A 22,370-nucleotide genomic window follows, 5' to 3' on the forward strand; every position below is an offset into this window, starting at 1 on the left:
GCCTGCCTGAAAAATCCCAAATTGGGATTAGAATAGAGGAAACTGGAGTTCCCGTCGTGGCGCAGTGGTTAACGAATCTGACTAGGAACCATGAGATTGCGGGTTCGGTCCCTGCCCTTGCTCAGTGGGTTAACGATCCGGCGTTGCCGTGAGCTGTGGTGTAGGTTGCAGATGCGGCTCGGATCCCGCGTTGCTGTGGCTCTGGCGTAGGCCGGTGGCTACAGCTCCGATTCAACCCCTAGCCTGGGAACCTCCATATGCCGTGGGAGCGGCCCAAGAAATAGCAACAACAACAACAACAACAACAAAAGACAAAAAGACAAAAAGACAAAAAAAAAAAAAAAAAAAAAGAATAGAGGAAACTCTCCACAAAAACCTTATGACAAAGTGTGGCTTTTGTGAATAGGATGTCCTGCCACAGCACTTATCATGGCTGAGCAGGGATTTGAGCGTGATGGTATGTGGCCACTAACTAGTTCCCTGGGGGCCCTAAAAAAAGTAATATCCAAAAGTACCAACATCTTCCCAGGGATAGATTTTTCAAGGGAAGAATACAACCCTGTGAAGACTCACAATGTGTTAAACTGGAAAAAATATAATGAAGATATATTCCCAGCCCTCTAAAGCAGACCTCAAATGCAGAGAATCAGATTGCAAATCATTCTAGGATTATAGCCAAGTTCTAGATGGATATAAAGACCCAGAAAGATTAATTTAATTTTCCAGGGTGACAAACTCAAAAACAAGGTTTTTTAATTGAAGTATAGTTCATTTACAATTTTGTGTTAGTTTGAGGTGTACAGCAAAGTGATTCAGTTACATGTATACATACATTCTTTTTTAGATTATTTTCCATTATAGGTTATATAAAACATTGAGTATAATTCCCTGTACTATTCAATAGGTCCTTTTTGTTTACCTTTTTTATATACAGTAATGTGTACATGTTAATCCCAAACTTCCAATTTATCTCATCCTCTCCCTCATTACCTCCTTTGGTAACCATAGCTTTGTTTTCTATGTCTGTGAGTCTATTTATCTTTTATAAATAAGTTCATTTGTATCATTTTTTATATTCCAAATAGAAGTGATATCAAATGATATTTGTCTAAATGTCCATCAACAGATGAATGGATAAAGAAGATGTGTTATATATATGCACAATGGAATATTACTCAGCCATAAAAAGGAATGAAATAATGCCATCTGCAACAACATGAATGGACCTAGAGATTATCATACTACATGAAGTAAGTCAGAGAAAGAAATAGGGTTTTAAATGAAGTTATTTTTGCCTCAAAACCATATCAAGTGCTTAAACAGTAAGTCATTGCCAGACTCTATTGTTTCAAATTACAATATTGTTTCTAGGCATAATAAGAGACACATGGGGAAAGGGGACAGGAGGCATATTATATTGGTACTCAAAGTAGACCTTCAGCATCTTTTTGTACTTCATCCATTGAATTATTCACTCATTCATTCACAAATGTACTGAACAACTATTTCATTCCAGGTACTTACTATGCAACTTACTAGGGCTAAAATTGTGAACAAGAGAGACAAGACTCCTGACTTCATGAAGAGGCAGAAGAGAGAGGACAGTTGTACTTTGAGCAACTTTGAGCCAAAGCCCAGGGCCTACCCTCTGACATACTTGGTCAAGGTGGCCAACTTTCGTAGAAAGCAAGACTTCTCATCTTGGCTCTGCCACTAACCTAATGTGTGACCTAAAATAAGTCATGAATATTATCTGGCCCCTAATTTGCCACCCGTAAAATGAATACAATGGCAACTGTTTTTAACACTTACTTTAGCTTATAAGGAGCTAAAGCATAAAGATAATAAAGTTTTAAAAAGCACTATATAAATAAGGCATTTAATTACAAATACTAGAAAATACGTGTAGCAAAAATACTTGTTAAGAGTTAGCATTCTACTTGTTAACCAAATTCAAGTCCAACAAAAAATATCGGCCATGAGAGATAAAAGCCAAAAGAAAGAAGTAGTGATTGCAGGTAAATATTTACACACCACACACTTTGAAGCACACATGACACAATTTTGCACAATTCTAGGTTACAAGCTAGAACATAATGTTTCACAGTTTTATTTGAATTAATTACAAAGCAGGTAAGAAAAAGAATATGCATATTTTCCATCTATTACCTTTCAGAATTAAAGAAAAATAAGAGAAATAGGACAAACAGGTGTTTTTAAAAATAGATGAATATGATTTTCTTTCTTCCCCCCCCTTTTTTTTTTTTTTGGCTTTTTTTCAGGGCCACACCTGCGGCTTCTGGAGGTTCCCAGGCAGGTCTAATCAGAGCTATACCTGCCAGCCTATGCCACAGTCACATCAACGCCAGAGCCATGCCATGTCTGCAACCTACACCATAGCTCATGGCAATGCCAGATCCTTAACCCACTGAGCGAGGCCAGGGATCAAACCCACAACGTCATGGTTCCTAGTCGGATTTGTTTTTCCGCTGTGCCACAATGGGAACTCCTGATTTTCTTTAATGAACCAACAGGTTTATTTCAATGACTCCAGGGAAAAAGAGGAATAGTCCATGATGTTTCTGGTATCTTTTTTCCCTCTCTCTCCCCCACCTCTCTACCAAAGGAAAAAAGCCAAGAAGGATTGTGACTAGGAGGTTTTTCATTCTCCCATAATTCATGTATATTTTTTCCAGCTTACAAGGGGGCAAGTACATCTTCAGCTCTGATCCAGAATGATCACTGTCAGCTTGAAAGAGGATAATGAAAAGCAAATAAATATACAGAGGACATACAATGGTAGCCACATGGAGAAATTTTTTCTACATCTAAAACATGAATAAGTCTGAATATTTTGAGTGGCTTTGCCTCTAGGTAGAAAATACATCCTTAATAGAGGGGAAATGCAAAAAATAACTCATAGGTGGGTCTACTGGGTCCCTTACAGCAATAGGTGCCTAGCAGTTCTTATTTTTAGACAATGAGGATAACGGGTTTAAATCCAGTGTCTAAGCAGGCAAACAAACCAACCTGCCTCTATGGGTGGAGTCAGTCAATAAGATTGTCCCTTAGTGCTCAAGCACAAGAGGCATGGGGAATGACTACCGTTCAAGATCAGCTTCCCTATCTACAAGTCCTGGCACACATTTATGAGAATGCTGTGACCCTTTCTGCAAACAGACAGCTTGACTCTCCACTTTCGAAGTGGTGGGGCCCACTCACCCAACAGCACACTTCCCATGGGGCAGAATATGAACTCAGTATGGGGTGATTTATCACTTAGTTATTGTAGGCATGGCAGGGTAGCTTCAGGGAGTAAACATTCTAAAGTAATCCCTGCATAGACAAGCACTCTAAAGCATAGATAAGGTAGAGAGGCCAAGCCCATTATAAGTTAAATACTAATAATTTGGTGGGGTAAAGATTTAATACCAACCCCTTACTGGTGAAAGTAAGAGTAGGGCAGAAAGAGCCCCTGAGATGTAATGGGAAAACCATAGTCCCCCCAAAAAAATCAGAAGCTTGCCCATTATAGAACACAACTCTATACATTGGTAGAAAAGCTGTGGAAGAATAACTTTTCAGTAAAGACTGTCAAAAATCAACAGTATCACTATGAAGGTACTATAAAAACACACACAAAGAAAAACCCAGGAAGGCACTAGACAGTTAGGTAACCACCAGCTCATGATGTTTCTAATAGAAATATCAGCATAAAGAGAAAGTACATCTTAACCAAAGCCATCTGATGGCTGAACTCTCCATGCCTTGAAAACAGGATCTTTGCCTTTATTTTTCTCTCAGCAGCGGACTACGATTTTGGTAGTTTAAATGAAAGTTGGAAATTTTTTTCCACAGATGAAACCTATATATTTGATGTTTACATTACTGACATCTTTAGCCATATAAGGCTCCAGTGGGTACAGGCACAAATAATTCTACACACACACACACACACACACACACACACACACACACATTAAACATTGATATGCATGACCCACATACAGATCTTGGGAGCAGGAACTTACTCCCTGATAATATAAAGTAAAATTCTTCTTAAGTATAATTTGGGGGGGGTATAAATATGGCATAGTCTTTCCAAAATATATTTTTTCAGTTGATAAAATCAGCTAGTCAACAAGGGAAGTTAAGCACGATTTACCTGCACTAGATTTTAAATCTGCTGAATTCACCAGTTTACCCTGAGCCCCACAGAATGCATGATACAGAGCAGACACTGGGTATGCTTTTGTTAACAGTTATCAGCAAACCCATTATTTAATTCACATTTTACCTTAATCATCTGTACAAACTAAAATAATTCCCATTGTAATATTGCCAGTTGTGAGCTAATAAAGAAAGAGAACTTCAGTTTCATAAGTGTTAAGGATTTCACACCTTTCTCTTCCCCAGCTGCAGCGAAGCCTCAGTCAATAATTGCATAGTGATATTTTAAGTCCTCATGTCTTAAGCTAACAAAACCAGCAGGATAAGAAGCAAACTTATTAAATACTATTTGAAGCATACTTAGAGGGATGCCTAAAAGTAATTTTCCTTCACCAATTTACCATTGGTGTGATCTGAAATTGCCACTATCAATCTACTTATTAGACTCAAAGCATTCAAAGGCTCTGGTAAAAGGCAAATATGATTGAGACATAACTGAATTTTTCACATCTCAACATGACTTGAAAATGAAGTTTTATTTAAAAGAATAATTTCAATGTTCCTGGATTGTATGTCCCCCTATGTTATTAGGCCCTCATGTCTTCAGCAACTCCCCACCCCACTATTCCAACCTATCCCTTGAAAACTCCTTTCCAAAACTTTCCAATGTTTTGGGGTCTTCAGAGGCTACCTCAGACCTGTTTTTATTTTTTTTGTTTTTATTTATTTTATTTTATTTGTCTTTTTGCCTTTTCTAGGGCCGCTCCCATGGCATATGGAGGTTCCCAGGCTAGGGGTCTAGTCGGAGCCTCAGCTCACAGCAACGCCAGATCCTTAACCTGATGAGCGAGGCCAGGAATCGAACCCGCAGCCTCATGGTTCCTGGTCGGATTCGTTAACCACTGAGCCACGACGGGAACTCCAGACCTGTTTTTAAATAATCCTCATCTTGCCGGCTCCTGCAATGACCTTGGTTGGGTTCAACCCCCATTCCTGCAATTATACCCGTCCCTAACAGAGCCCTCCAGAAACCAAATCTATGTCAGGAATTGTGTAAAGCAAAGAACATCTCACTTCCATTTTGATGCCAGGACTTAAACACTCATACAGTTTTTTTCTCTGTGCTTCTCTGTCTCTCTCTCTCACTGTCTCTGTCTTCTCTGCCTCCCTCTCTCTCTCCCTATCTCTGTCTCTCCGTCTTTGTCTCTCTCCCTCCCTCACCTCCCCCTCCGTGCTCTCTCTCATTCTCTCTCTCACACACACACCACCCTCCTAACTTCCCTTAAGATCTTAGCGTCTCTGTGCTCTCCACAAAGCTCACATATGCTTCCAGGAGCGCTGAGGGACAGTTCTAGGTGACTAAACCCATGGCACACGCTGACCAGCCCAGCCCCGGAAATTCAAGGCTCTTTTCTAAAAGCCATCCAGCCTGTCTTATCCTTTCCCCAAGACATTCCTCACTGCTCATGTAAACATGTTCCTGGCAAACACAAGATAAAAACTGCCAGATATGCCTGAATTTCAGTCTCACTGGAGACCACATCCACATATGGAAAAATGAAATAATAAATATTAACACAGTATCACCTACAAACATCTTCATGAAAATTAAATTGCTTTTCCCGTGGCTTGATTGAGGTATAATTGACAAATAAAAATTATATAATTTAAGATATACAATGTGATTATTTCATACACATAAACATTGTGAAGTGACTACCACAACCATGCTCATAAATACATCAATAACCTCACATACATACTGTGTGTGTGTGTGGTGAGAACACAGGACCCACTCTATGCAAATTTCAATTATACAATATAGTATCACTAACTACAGTCACTATGCTGTACATCAGATCCTCAGAACCTGCTCATCTTGTAACTGAGAGTTTGTTATAATAGGACCATTTGGCCAACATCTTCTCATTCCTCTCTCTCCCCAGCCCCCAGCAACCACCATTCTATTCTCCGCTTCTACGAGTTGGATTTTTTTCATTCTATTTGTAAGTGAAATTATACAGTATTTATCATTCTGTCGCTGGCTTATTTTCATTACTCATAATGTCCTCCAGATTCTAAGACCAGTTGACCTTTCAAAAGAGAGTAGGTCTCTGAATAACGGGACAGATGATATTTGATGAGAGGGGCAAAGGGGAAGAGGGACACAAGAGGAAAATCCCGGAGTGGGATTCCTTAGGGGTGCCTGACCCCGGGTAGCCTGAGGATGTCAGGTATGCAGCAGGGTACATGTGGGCACAAGGAGCTAAAACGGGACTGAAGGGACACTAGAGATACACTGTATCAGGTCTCAGTGTTTCTGAGTCAGTCTTAGAGACAAATAATTATCTTTTCCAAAGAAATTCCACACAAATGTTTATTTCACTTACTGCTTTTCCTGTAACTGGCTCTGTTCCACCTCTGTATCCAGTCATAACATCAGTCTACATGACACCAACATCCAGCCAATCCAGCCATAATCAAAACTCCAGTGAACCAGCCAGCTGCTTTCTGTATATGACGCCAAGCAATCAACTGGGCTAACTTCTTGCCTGGGATGATGGACAAGACCAGATGTTTTGGCATTATGTAAATGTTAAGCACCAATTGAAAACAGGAGTGTGAACTGTCGTTTCACATACAATCTTAAAATGATCCACCTTGTACTTTCCTCATGATTAGGACACAGACCGAGCAAAGATCTAAGATAATCATACACAAACACATGTACATGCATGGGCTGAAACTGCTAGGGAGTGAGCATGTGTGTTACAGACCATGGCAGACTGATAGAATAAACTGTTTCATACAATCTCAATTATCAAAACCTTATTAAATGGGCCTATTTCCTGCCAGTCTGTGCTCTTCCCTGCCCTGCCCTGCCCTGTTCTGTTCTCAATCTGTAGTATATAGTTTTTGATCTCTTCAGACTTTCTACTTCTTCTCTACTTCTTCATGACGCAGTCTTGGTAAGCTGCTATGTTTCTAGGAATTTATCCATGTTTTCTAGGTTGTCCAGTTTGTTGGTGTTCACATAGTCTCTTCAGATTGTTTTCATTTCTGTGACATCAGTTGTAATGTCTGGTTTTACTTGTCATCTCTTTTTTTCTTAGTCTAAACTTTATCAATTTTCTTTCTCTTTAAAAAAACTTATTTTCATTAATTTTTCTACTCTCCATTTTATTTATTTCTGCTTGAACCTTATTCCCTTCTTTCTGCTAACTTTGAGATTAGTTTTTTCCCATGTTTCTTTAGATGCTGTTTATGACTTTTTTTAAATGTAGATATTTATCACTAATAACTTCCCTTAGGATTGCTTCTGCTGCATACCACAGGAGTTGGTATGCCATATTTTCATTTGTCTTAGGGTATTTTCTAAGTTCTTTTTTGATTTTTTCTTTGACCCACTGGTTGTTAAAGAGTATGTTATTTTATTTCCATGTATTTGTCAATTGTCCAGTTTTCTGTCTCTATTGATTTCTAGTTTTATCTCACTGTGGTCATAAGAGGTACCTGATACAATTTCAATCTTCTTAAATTAAATGCGTTAAGATTTGTTTTGTAACCTAACATGGGAAATACTCCAGAGAAATGTTCCATGTATGCTTAAGGAGAATGAATATTCTGCCACTTTTGGCTAAAGTGTTAATATAAATGTTTGTTAGTTCTATCTGGTCTACAGCATTGTTCAAATCCGTTGTTTCATATATTGTTTCCCTGATTTTATTTCTCTATTTGTGTTCTTTCACACATCACTAAGTTTTTTTTATTATGATTATTACATTTTTTTGTCTTTTCTAGGGCCGCACCTATGGCATATGGGGGTTCCCAGGCTAGGGGTCGAATTGGAGCTGTAGCCGCCAACCTACACCATAGCCACAGCAACATGGGATCTGAGCCGCATCTGCGACCTACACCACAGCTCATGGCGACGCCTGATCCTTAATCCACTGCACAAGGCCAGGGATCGAACCAAGAACCTCATGGTTCTGAGTCAGATTTGTTAACCACTGAGCCACAACGGGAACTCCTATTATGATTATTTTTGACTCTTTGCCAGATAATTTATAGAGTTCCATTTCTTTGGGACTGGTTACTGGAGTTTTATTAGTTTCCTTTGGTGGTGTCATGTCTAGTATTAGTGTCTATGTATTTGAAGGAGCAAACACTCTTCTAGTCTTTACAGACGGGTTTTAGGAGGTAAAGACCTTCTCTTAGGTTCCAGGCTTGATTGTATTGCCTCTAGAATTGCAGTTCATTGAGGTTGGAGCTGGGTTACATGTCTGCTGCTGGGTCCACAATGGGATCCATCATTGTTGGGCCTATTACCAGAGACTCAGGTGGATATGGATCCTGTTTGGTCCCTGGGTAGAGAAGACTGCTTCCAGGGCCATGGACATTAGGGCTGGTGGACAAGTGCCCACCTCAGGGTCTGCAGCTGGATCCACAGACCAGGCTTGTTACCAGGTACACAGACAGGTGTGGCTTCTATGAATCTCTGAAAGAATTCCCAGGTGGACAGAATGGGCCTTGGACTACAGCTAAGAGAGGCTAAAACCAAGATGCAGGACTGCTGTAGAGTCCACAGCTGGAACTAAAATCTGCAGGCCTGCCTCCTGGGGCATCAATGAGCATGCTTCTTGCTGGGTTCCTGAGTGAGCAGGACACCCCAGACCAGACAGCAGGGCTGAAGCCAGTTTACAGGGCTGCTTCAATATCTGAAATCTGACAGAGGTAATCAGCCTTCTTTCAGGGACACAAGGAATGTGCCTTCTACCCAGTGCTTGCGGGGTAGGACTATTCCCATATTGCTGCTGAGGTGGGGTTATGAACTGAGTCAAAGAACCACTTCCGGTTCCATAACTTCCAAGGTCAATGGCTCTGATGGGTGTGTCTCCTTCCAGGTCTCTGGGTGGGAATATCTCCCTAAAATTAGTTGTATAGGACTAGAGCTGAGTCGCAAGGTGACTCTGGATTCATAGACCAATGTCAGCAGGTCTGCCTCCAGGCACATGGATGAGTGAGTTTCCTCTGGGTTCCTGAGCAGGACCATTCTCAGATCAAAGTTTGGAGTGGCTGAAGCCAGACTACAGGGTTCCTTCAAGATCTCCAGTCAAGAGTGAGGCTAGTGGGCCTGACTTCAGGGCATTGACAAGCACATCACTAGATGGCTACTTGGGTAGACAGGACAGCTCCCAGCCTACAATTGAGAGGGGTGGGAGCCAAGTTACAGGGTTATTTTAGGATGTACGGTCAGACTGAGGACAATAGTCCAGTCCTAGGTCAGGGAAAGGCACACAAATGGCTAAGAAACACATAAAAAGATGCTTGACAGGCTTATTGATTAGGGAAGTGTATATCAAAACCACAACAAGATACCACTTCACAGCCACTAGGATGGCTATAATAAAAAAGATGAATAACAACAAGGGTTGGTGAAAATGTGAACCCTTACACATTGCTGACAGGCACATAAAACGGTGCAGTGACTTTGGAAAACAGTTTGGCAGTTCCTCAAAAAATTAAACATAGAGTTATCACATGACCCAGCAATTCCACTCCTAAGTATATACCCAAGAGAAATAAAAATATACATCCACATGAAAACTTTCACATGAGTACTCTTAGTACCTCTCTTCATAATAGCTAAAATGTACAAAGAACACAAATGCCTATCAACTGATGAATGGATACACAAAATGTGTTATATCCATACAATGGAGTATAATTCAGCTATAAAAGAAATTATGAATACATGCTACATGAATGAACCTTGAAAATATTAAGCTAAGTGAAAGAAGGCAGACACATATTATGTGATTAATTTACTTGAAATGTCCAGAATAGGCAAACTCATACAGATAAAAAGTAGATTAGTGGTTGCTATGAATTGCAATGGAAAGAGTAATGAGGAGTGACGGCTAATGGTAGGTGGTTTGTTTTTGGAGTGATGAAAATGTTCAGAAGTTAGATACTGATGGTTGTACAACTTCTTACACACACAATAAAAACTGAATTTCACAGTTTAAGACAGTGAACCTCATGGTATATGGATTATAGCTCAGTAAAGTGGCTATTAAATTAAAAAATCCCCCAAGGAGTTAGTAAGATGAGAGAAGGAGGCCAAAGATTAAATTGCTGGGGCATTCTACTCTATTTTCTAGAAACTTAATGGAGAAGGAAAAGCCAGCCCAGCAAAAGATACTGAGCAGGATCAACCAGTGAGGTAGAAGAAAGAACAACACTGGGATCACTGAGGTTGAGAGAAGAAAGTGTTTCAAGAATTAGGAAGTGGTCAGTTACGTCAAATGCTGCTGGGAAACTGAATAAAAAGAAGGCAACAGAGTGACTACTGGATTTGACAAGCAATGTCAATAAAAGAAGGCAGCTGACTTCTCATAATGATCTTTAACAGATTTGAGTTTATTTCACACTACTAACATATATTATTTGAAAGTATGACAAAAATACTGCATTTATAGTATTTGGCAGCTTTTTAAAATTTGCAGTTCTTAGCTTGTATAAATACTCATTTACAATAAAACTTAAGAGTTGGGAGAAAGACTGAGGATATATTCCAAAAATAGGAGAAAAAATAAATACAAAAAATAGGAAAGAAAAACCATAAAAGTAGAAGAACAATACAAGGTGTTAAATATTTAATTAAAGCTACTTAGTGAGAATAAAAGGAAAATGGAGAGGAGAAAATAGTCAATTAAAAAATTTAAGAAATTTTCCCAGAGTTGAAAGACATGAGTTTCCATACTGAAATGGTCCAGTGAGTGCTAAGAATGATGAATGAGATCCGGTCACACACCAAACACCATCACTGTGAAATTTCGTAACATGGGAGGTGAAAAACAGACAATCCCATAAGGGTCCAGAAAGGAAGGAGAAAGGGCGTGCACACAAAGTTCTGAGATTCACCATTACATAGATCTGTTCAACTCCAACACTGAAATCACAGCACACAACCGTTATGTCTTCCAAAATTTGAGGGCAAACTATTTGGAACCTAGAATTCTATATGTAGTAAAGATAACAATTATATGTGAAGGCAAAATAAGGACAGTTTTAGAGGCAAAAAAATATCAAAAATTTAATTTGGCATGTAAGCCTTCTCAAAAAGCTACTGGAAGATGTGTTCCTCCAATACAAGACAGTGAGCGAAGGAGAAAGACAGGAAACAAGGGATGTAATACAGGAAAGAGGAGGCCTGTGAAGAAAATCCCAGGATGACAGCTCTGATATAGAGCTATAGAGCAACTGGTCTAACACTGGAGCAGGTGAAAGGTATCAGGAGAGATTTAGTCAAGAAGATGAATCTGATAGAACCCTAGTGGGCCTGAAAGTTCTAAGATCACATTTCCACAACTGGGGGAGAGTGTGGTCTAAGAGAGGGATAAAATCATAGAAAACTGAAAGAATAAAAGTAACTAACAGAACATTGTAAATCAACTATAATAGAAAAAATTAAAATCTTACAAAAAATTAAAATAAAAAATAAAGGCAATAAAACCAGATTTCAGGGAGAACAAAATGTTGTTCAGGAAAAGAAAAGCGATTATGGCATACAACTCAGCTCATACATAAGTAATAAATAACATACTCAGAAAAATAGAAATCTTGCTTACTGTCCTAATAAAATGGCCATGTTGGGAGGCAGGCAGGACGAGGCATGCACTAAGCATGGTCAGGCAAGTGGCTGAAAAGCATCAAATCTTCATCCTCCAGAATGGTAAGTCAAATATAATGCTAAAATTATTTTCCACTTAAATGTCTCTTTTCCTTGACATTGTAAATACTCACACTTTCTCTGTGTTTCTATAGTTACAGCAATATTTTCAGCATATAATAGAGACTAAAGAAAATATAGTAAATCCTTAGCTGATTGTTCATTTGAAGAGGAATATATATACTGACAGTCAGGCAATATGGAAATGTTTGGCCTTAATTTTATGTAAAAGTTTCCCCAGAAGTGGCTCTGGAGTGAAGAAAATATTTTCAAAGTAGATGTTAAAATGTTTAACTACTCTTTGCAATTCAGCTTGTGGCATTCTCTTCATTGAAAAATTATAACACATAAGAAAACATAAGCTTTAGATATAATTAAGAGATTTTATCATCTAACCATGTTTTCTGGGGGGTGGTCAAATTTAAATAAAGAGAAACAAGTTAGTAAGAAAATTATTCAAAATCTCACTTGTCCTTTCCATTTATGAGCATTTGCTTTTATCATATACTCTCCTATCTTCACCCACCCTATGTGCAAGCCCAGAATATAACACTTCAATCATCAGAACTGTGGAAAGACTGTAGTAGCACAGCCCACACACTAGAATTCTGATGCAATGTCTACCAAGAATTCTGATGCAATGTCTACCTGAGTCATTCCTGTTTCTCTATCATCAAATCCTTTGGAAATCCTTAGCTGTTATCTCTCACTGCCCTCATACCTTTCTATCTCTTTTCCTTTGCAAATAAAAAGTCAAGAAATTTGAGAGAAAGATAAGGCACAAGCCTAATCAAAGGAAGACTGATTACTTTTTTGACATTCTGTAAAAAAAAAGCAATAGCATCTTAAGCAGATAAAAAGTTTTCTTTATTCATTCATTTTTAAAACAAACCTGGATCATTTGGTTTTAACAACTTTCATTTAGAGAGGCAGATTCACTATAATTGGTATTTAGAAATTCATGTCAAAGAGAAATTTATTAAGACTCATGGCTGAAATGTACAATTGGCCAATATAAAAAAATCTTTCCATTAATCCTAGGAATATTTTTTGCAGAACATTTTTTAAATTATTTAACATGAAGATATTGTAACTATGAATTTTGACCAGTTTTTAAAGATGGTAAAAGCTTCCACAAAAAAGAAAAATCCTCCCAATATATTGTTCTATGTAACATTGGGAAACCATAACAACTTCTGAAGAAGCAAATAATTTACATATTATTCCCTAGAAAACAATCTCTTAGTGAGCAATAACAGAAAGGAGTTTTATCTGAAAATTCAAGACACTTTAAAAGACTAATAAAAGAAAATGTTAGAATTATAATCCTTAATAGAGTTTTAAGATATATATATATATATTTATATAGTGTTTATATGTGTGTTTGTGTACATTTACATCATTTTGAATGATATTACAATGCCCATAAAAATGCTGTACTCTCTTTAAGGAAGATTTAGAGTTTTGCATTGAACACTTAGGGATTTATGCCAAAGCTAAAGCAACATACCAAAGCAAAATTCTAGGAGGAATTGTTTAAACAAGATGAACTGAAAGGCAATTAAGTCTATATCTATTAGGAAGTTAAATATATAGTCTTCTAATGTGAAGTAGGAAGACTAAAGTTGCTTTTCATTTACCTACACCAGCACACACGTTATTAAGGCAGCTGGTGTATTAGTTTTACTTTCGGGCCCTTCCTGCCAACTGTCTGCCAGATAAAAAGCTAATGACCTCCTTAGACTTTAGTTACTCCATCTAAAACAAGGCAAGCAATACTTTCTAAAAATCTAAGACTTTACAGAGATTGTAGAAGTAAAGGACTCTACATTTCACAATATTGTTCCACCATAACTGTTGCAGATTAAAGTACAATCTAATTCAGAAGATCTTTGTGATTCTTTTATATATCATTGCTTGGGAGTTACTGGACTACTCATATTTGCTCTAGTCTGAGCATTAATTTGCCAGATATACTCTTCTATCATAATCTCTGGGGTGTTCATCTGGTCTTTAATAACAAAGTGTCAGGAAGTGAGAATCACCTTAAAGCTTCATTACTATTTCCACAGATACTTTGCTTTCAAGCCAAAACAAAGTTTAAAAAGGGATGGATTTAGCACCACAATCACCCTTTGTGTTAAAAGCAATTTTAAAAATCAGACAAAATGTAGGAAGCAATGGCTTACAGACTTAGAGAAGAGGCACTATAAGACTGACCTGAGAGAAAGAAGAGACAACAGAACCTCAACATTCACCAGTTCACTTTCTGGAGGAAGTTTTAATGCAACAACAAAGAGTCAAGCACTCTTCCTGAGTTGAAGAAGCAGGGTTAAGAATTCAGGTAAACCTGAGATGGGGTTAAGATGGTGGAATAGAAGGACTGGAACTCAACTTCTCTCCTAAAAACAACAAAATTTACAATTAAATGCTGAGCAATCTTCAACCAAATGGACCAGAAACCTTCAAAAAGATATCTTACTCCAAAGACAAAGAAGAGGCCACATAAAGAGGTAGGAGGGGCGATTACACAATATAAGCAACCCCATACCTGCCAGGTGGGAAGCCCCACAGACTGGAAAGTAACTGTTTCACAGAGACTCACCTACAGGAGTGAGAGTTCTCAAACTCCCATGTATGGGGATCTGGCACTGGGAGAAAGAACCCCCAGAGCATCTTGCATTGAAGGCCAGTGGGGTTTGTGTGCAGGAGCTCCACAGGACTGGGAGAAACAGAGACCCCATTCTTAAAAGGCACACACAGACTTTCACGTGTACTTGGTCCCAGGGCAAAGCAAAGTCTCCATAGGAATCTGGGTCAAACCTGACTGTAGTTCTTAGAGGACCTTCTGGGAAAACAGGGGTGAACCGGCTTATTGTGGGGGGAAGACATTGGAAGCAAAGCTCTTGGGAATATTCATCAGTGTGCCTTTCACTGGAGGTGGCCATTTTTGGAAAATCTGGCCCCACCCATCAGCACTGAGAAGCCCCAGGGCAAACAACAATCCAAGTGGGATCACAGCCCCACCCATCAGCGCAAGGAGTACCATATAAAATAATCCCAAGGAGGAATACCCTGGGACACGCATTAATCGAAATGACCAAAATTAAAGACAAAGGGAAAATACTGAAGGTGGCTAGGGAAAATAAACAAATACCATACAAGAGAACCCCAATAAGGTTAGCGGCAGATTTTTCAGCAGAAACTCTGCAAGCCAGAAGGGGGTGGCATGATATACTTAACGTGATGAAAGGAATAAACCTCTAACCAAGATTACTTTACCCAGCAAGGGTCTCATTCAGATTGAAGGAGAAATCAAAACCTTCACAGATAAACAAAAGCTGAGAGAATTCAGCAACACTAAACCAGCTTTACAACAGATACTAAAGTAATTTCTCTGGACAGAAAAGAAAAGGCCACAATAGGAAGCAAAAATACCACAAATGACAAGGCTCACCAGAGAAGATATATATACAGTAAAGATACAAAATCATCCATGCACAATTATCCCACCAAAATCAGAAATCATGAGAAGAGGAGGGTACAAATGCAGGACACTGCAGATGAACTTGCAATTAAGAGATCAACAACTTAATCTCATATATATAGACTCTTATATCCAAACTTCAGAATAACTGAAAACCAAAAATCTACAATTGATACATAAATAAATAAGAAAAATCAATTCAAATACAACACTAAAGAGAGTCATCAAACAGGAAGAGGAGAGAACAAGAGAAGAAGTAAAGAAAAAAGAGCAACAAAAACAAATCCAAAGAAATTAATAAAATGGCAATAAGAACATACATATCAATAATTACCTTAAATGTTAATGGAAAAAACGCCCCAACCAAAAGACATAGACTGGCTGAATGGATACAAAAACAAGATCCATATATCCACATATATATATATATATATATACATATATATATATATATATCCACATATATATATATGCTGTCTTTAAGAGACCCACTTCACTTCTAGGGACACAGAAAAATTGAAAGTGAGAGGATGAAAGAAAATATTCCATGCAAACAGGAATCAAAAGAAAGCTGGAGTAGCAATACTCATATCAGACAAAATAGACTTTAAAATGAAGAATATTTTAAGGGACAAGGAAGGTCACTACCTAATGATCAAAGGATCAATCCAAGAAGAAAACATAACAATTTAAAATATCTATGCACCCTACATAGGTTCACCACAATATATAAGTCAACTGCTAACAACCTTAAAAAGACAAATCAACAATAACACAATAACAGTGGGGGACTTTAACACCCCACTTACAGCAATGGCAGATCAACCAGACAGAAAATCAATAAGGAAACACAGGCCCTGAATGATGCATTAGACCAGAGGGACTCAATAGATATTTACAGGACATTCCATCCAAAAGCAACAGAATACACATTCTTCTCAACTGCACAGGGATCATTCTCTAAGACTGATCACATCCTGGGCTACAAATCCAACCTCGGTAACTTTAAGAAAATTGAAATCATATCAAAGCATCTTTTCTGACCACAATGCTATATGACTGGACATCAACAACAAGAAAAAAACTGCAAAAACACAAACACGTGGAGACTCAACAACATGCTACTAAACAACCAATGGATCACTGAAGAAATCAAAGAGGAAATTAAAAAATACCTAGCAGCAAATGACAACAAAGATACGATACGCCAAAACCTATGGGATGCAGTGAAAGCCATTCTAAGAGGAAAGTGTATAGCAAGACAAGCCCACTTCAGGAAACAAGAAAAAGCTCAAATAAACAAGCTAACTTTACATCTAAAGCAGCTCCAGAGAGAAGAACAGACAAGGCCTGAAGTTAGTAGAAGGAAAGAAATCATAAAGATCAGAGCAGAAATCAAGGAAATAGAAACAAAGAAAACCATAGAAAAGATCAATGAAATGAAAAGCTGGTTCTTTGAAAAGTTCAACAAAACGGACAAACCCTTAGCCAGACTAATCAAGAAAAAAAGAGAGAGGACTCAAATCAATAAAATGAGAAATGAAAAAGGAGAAGTAACAACGGACATCACAGAAATACAAAGGATCATAAGAGACTACTGTATGCAACTATATGCCAATAAAATGGAAAACCTGGAAGAAATGGACACATTCTTAGAAAAGTGCAATCTTCCAAGACTAAACCAAGATGAAATAGAAAAGATGAATGGACCAGTCACAAGTACTGAAGTTGAAACTGTGATTAAAAAACTTCCAACAAACAAAAGTCCAGGACCAGATGGCTTCAAAGGGGAATTCTATCAAACATTTAGAGAAGAGTTAACACCTATCCTTCGGAAACTATTTCAAAAAATCACAGAGGAAGGGATACTCCCAAACTCATTTTATGAGGCCACCATCACCCTGATGCCAAAACCGACAAAGATACCACAAAAAGAGGAAACTACAGGCCAATTTCACTGATGAACATCGATGCAAAAATCCTCAACAAAATACCAGCGCACCACATCCAACAATACATTAAAAGGATTGTACATCATGGTCAAGTGGGATTTATCCCAGGGATGCAATGGTTCTTCAATATCCGCAAATCCATCAGTGTGATACACCACATTAACAAACTGAAGAATAAAAACCATATGATCCTCTCAATAGATGCAGAAAAAGCCTTTGACAAAATCCAATGCCCATTTATGATAAAAACCCTTCAGAAAGTGGGCATAACGGGAACCTACCTCAACTTGATAAAGGCCATATATGACAAACCCACAGCTAACATCATTCTCAATGGTGAAAAGTTGAAAGAATTCCCGCTGAGATCAGGAACAAGACAAGGATGTCCGCTCTTGCCACTACTCTTCAACATAGTTTTGCAAGTCCTAGCCACAGCAAGCAGAGAAGTAAAAAAAGAAATAAAAGGAATCCAAATTGGAAAGGAAGAAGTAAAACTATCACTATTTGCAGATGACACGATATTATACCTAGAGAATCCTAAAGACTCTACCAGAAAACTGTTAGAGCTCATCCATGAATTTGGCAAAGTCGCAGGATATAAAATTAATACACAGAAATCAACAGCATTTCTATATACAACTAACGAAACATCAGAAAGAAAAATTAGGGAAGCAATTCCATTTACCATCGCATCCAAAAGAATAAAATACCTAGGAGTAAACCTACCTAAAGGGTCAAAAGATTTATTCTCTCAAAACTATAAGATGCTGATTAATGAAATCAAAGACAACACAACTGATGAAAAGACATACATGCTCTTGGATTGGAAGAGTCAATATTATCAAAATGACTATACTACCCAAGGCAAGCCACAGATTTAAAGCAATCCCTATCAAATTACCAAGGACATTTTTCACAGAACTTGAACAAACTATTTTAAAGTTTGTTTGGAAGCACAAAAGACCCAGAATAGCCAAAGACATCTTCAAAAAGAAATACGGAGTTGGAGGAATCAGGCTCCCTGACTTCAGTCTATACTGCAAAGCAACAATCATCAATTGTTGTATGCTACCAGCACAAAGACAGAAATATAGATCAGAGTAACAGGACAGAAAGCCCAGAATTAAACCCATGCACATACAGCCAACTAATCTATCACAAAGAAGGCAAGAATATTCAATGGAGAAAAGACAGCCTGTTCAAAAAGTAGTACTGGGAAAACTGGACAGCCACATGTAAAAGAATGAAATTAGAACACTCCCAAACACCATACACAAAAATAAACTCAAAATTCAAAACCACTATGAGGTGCCATCTTATTCCAGCCAGAATGGCCATCATCAAAAAGTCTACAAACAATAAGTGCTAGAGAAGGTGTGGAGAAAAAGGAACCCTATTACACTGTTGGGATTGTAAACTGGTGCAACCACTGTGGAAAACAGTATGGAGATTTCTCAGAAAACTAAAAATAGAACTTCCATTTGATCTAGCAATCCCACTCCGGGCATCTATCCAGAGAAAACCATGACTCAAAAAGACACACGTACTCCAATGTTCACTGCAGCACTATTTTCAACAGCCAAGACATGGAAACCACCTAAATGTCCATCAACAGAGGAGTGGATCAAGAAAATGTGGTACATATACACAATGGAATATTACTCAGCCATTAAAAGGAACGAAGTATCAGCATTTTTAGCAACATGGATGGACCTAGAAATTATCATGCTAAGTGAAGTCAGTCAGACAATGAGATACCAACATCAAATGCTTTCACTGACATGTGGAATCTGAAGAAAGGACACAATGAACTTCTTTACAGAATAGATACTGCCTCAAAAACTTTGAAAAACTTATGGTTTCCAAAGGAGACAGTTCGGGGGGGTAGGGGGAAGCGCTGGGGTTGTGGGATGGAAATCCTATAAAATTAGATTGTAATGTTCATTGCACAACTATAAATGTAATAAATTCATTGAGTGATTAAAAAAAACAAAGAATTGAGGTAAAACCAAGAAAGGTAGAATTTGTAGAACATAGTACTATAGAGAAAGCAGCTGCATAAAGAAAGAATTCCAGTGGAGTCTGTGTCTGCATGAGAGGAATGGCCCAAGGATACAGAAAAAACTATAAGAAGGAATGAGTCAGAAAAGCCCCTGTGAGTCACGGAGCACTAGGAATAGTTTGTCTTCCCTCAAGCCAAAATGGAATACACACATAGACACACACATACACACACATACACACACACATAGCATCAAGTAGAATCCCCAGAGGTGTATTGCATGTCAAGGCACAATATAATTAAATGCTGAAAATAAATGATAAAAAGAAAATCTTAAAATCATCCAGGAAAAATATGATACACTGTGACACATTACCTACAGGGCAATAATGAAAAGAATAACGGCACACTCTTCATCAGAAACTATGGGAGCCAAATATATTAAAAAAAAAAAAAAAAAAAAAAAAAAACGCTATATACCCACAGCTCTTTACCAAGGGAAAATAGTTTTCCAAAATAATGAATAAACACGTATTTCCAGAGAAACAAAACTAAGAAAATTCATCTCCAATTGAACATCACTCCAAAAATGTTTGAGTTTCTTAGGAAGACATAAGTAAAACAACACAAGATTGAAAGTTATGGGTTCCCATCGTGGTGCAGCAGAAATGGATCTGACTAGGAACAATGAGGTTGTGGGTTTGATCCCTGGCCTTGCTCAGTGGGTTAAGGATCCGGCATTGCCAGGTAGGTCGCAGATGCAGCTCAGATCCCAAGTTGCTGTGGCTCTGGCGTAGGCCGGCAGCTATATCTCCGATCTGGGGACCTCCATATGCTACAGGTGCAGCCATATAAAGCAAAAATAAATAAATAAATAAAAGTTAAACCTTCACAAAAGAAGGAAGAAAGCTAGAAATGACAAATATGTGGGGGAATGTAAAAGACAATTTTCTCATTTTTAAACTCTCTTCAAAATAATTGACTATTTAAAACAAAATTGGTAACATTATCATTTGGGATTTACTGAATTTGTGGAAGTAAAATATATGAAAACAACAGCATAAAGGATAAATAGATGGAATTATACTGTTGTAAGGTTCTCATACTCCATATGAAAAAGTAAAATATTATTTGATGGCAGAATGTGATTAAGTTAAAATTACATAATTTCAACCTGAGAGAAACTAATTAAAAAAAGAAAAAACAAGGAGGTATAATCCAACAAGGTAAATAAAAAGTAATTAATAAAAAATAGTCAATTACTCTCAATAAAAGGAAAGGCAACAGCAAAAAGGAACAAAGAACATGTGGTACAATTGGAAAACAATGAAATGATAGATTTAAATCCAACCATATGAATAATGACATTAAATACAAATAGTTTAAACATTCCAATTATAAAGCAGAGATAGCCACTTGGAACAAAAAAAAAAATGATTGCAGGAAAATCCCTTTATATATAGACACACATAGCTTAAAAGTAAAATTATAGAAAAATATACAATCAAAAGAAAATCTGAGTGGCAATATTAATAAAGACAAAGTATACTTCAGAATAAGAAATATTATCATGAGGGACTTTTCCTAGTGATAAAGGGGTAATTCATCAAGAACACAACAGTTCTAAATGTGTATATACCAACTAACAAAATTCCAAAACAAAATATGTAAAATTGAAAGGAGACATAGACAAATCTTAGTTTTAATTAGAGACTAACATCTCTCTTTCAGAAACTAATAGAATAAGGATTCTGAGAGTCTGAAGGACACAGAATATTTGAACTAGGCTATAAACTAACTTGAATTAAATAACATTTATAAAACACTATACTCAGCAACAGCAGAATGCACAAACTTTCCAAGAACACAGCGCACATTCATCTAATCAGATCATATTCAGGGCCATAAAATGTCTCAATAAAATTAGGAGAATTGAAATCATATAAAATATGTTCTAGGTCTACCAAAGAGTTAAACTAGAAATCAACAGGAGATATGTGGGAAATCCCCAAGTATTTCAAAATTAAACACCATACTTCTAAATAACTCATGAGTAAAGAAGAAAAAAGGAAAAACAGGAAATACTTTAAAAATAAAAACATAATATATCAAAATTTATAGAATGCAGCTGAAGCAGAGTTTAGAGGGGAGTTATAGCAAATAAACTAACTTGAATTAAATAACATTTATAAAACACTATACTCAGAATGGAAAATTAAACCCAAAGTTAGCAAGTGAAAGAAAATAATAAAGAGCAGAAATCAGTGGTATTGAAAAGAGAAAAACAGTACAAAAACAATGAAACCAAAAACTAGGAGAAAAGTCAATGAAACTGATAAACCTCTGGTCATACTAATCAGGAAAAGAAAAAAGACACAAATTTCCAATACTTGGATTGAAAAAGGGACACAATTACAGTTTCTAAGATATTAAAATGAAGATGCCTTCCCCTGAAAATTTACAATCCCTTGGTAGGATAAGCTCTATATGCAAAAAAACAGTGAACAATCCTATACTCATATCAATAATAACAAACAATAGCAATCACTTACCATACGCCAGGAAAAGTTCTACGTGTTTTATATATATATTAAGTCATTTAATCATCACAACCCTAACAGATAGGCACCAGTATTAACCCTCAACTACACATATGAACCTTAAGCACTTGCCCAATATAGACATGATGAAAGTAGACAAGATAATTCAGTACATCAGAATCAGAAGAAACCAGGATTGTACCGGCCTTGGGAACTGCTCATGGAGGAAATAAGGTTTAAGCTTACTCACAAAGTCTGTGCTGTTAACTACTACATTTTTTATAGTAGATGTCACAATCTAATATCAGAGATCTAGTACTTCAGCAGAGTATTTAAATTCTTCAGTGGTTTGTTTCAACAAACATTTATTGAACACCTACTATGTTTTAGGCTTTGGGAATCACAGAAGGGGACAAAAGATGGATATCTACTATGTATATTCAATACATACCACACTGCTAGATGTCCCTGAGGTGCAGTTCTC

At 37.4% G+C, this 22,370-nt stretch overlaps 1 long non-coding RNA gene across 19 annotated transcripts in view; it reads right to left on the minus strand.

Moving 5' to 3' along the window:
- LOC102159998 (uncharacterized) overlaps positions 1-22,370 on the minus strand; it is a 749,988-nt gene that overhangs the window by 719,376 nt on the left and 8,242 nt on the right. For 7 of the 19 annotated variants that reach the window (XR_014829056.1, XR_014829070.1, XR_014829061.1 and 4 more), the window contains one exon: positions 6,561-6,722. The exons of the other annotated variants lie outside the window; for them this stretch is intronic. This is a non-coding gene — a long non-coding RNA (uncharacterized LOC102159998). The remainder of the gene's footprint in view (positions 1-6,560; positions 6,723-22,370) is intronic. 19 annotated transcript variants of the gene reach the window in all.

The sequence above is a fragment of the Sus scrofa genome, chromosome 15 (assembly GCF_054392235.1).
Source record: "Sus scrofa isolate SSC_HxYL_T2T_F1_AM1 chromosome 15, Sscrofa_HxYL_maternal_Yorkshire_Landrace_v2.0, whole genome shotgun sequence".
Lineage (NCBI taxonomy): Eukaryota > Metazoa > Chordata > Mammalia > Artiodactyla > Suidae > Sus > Sus scrofa.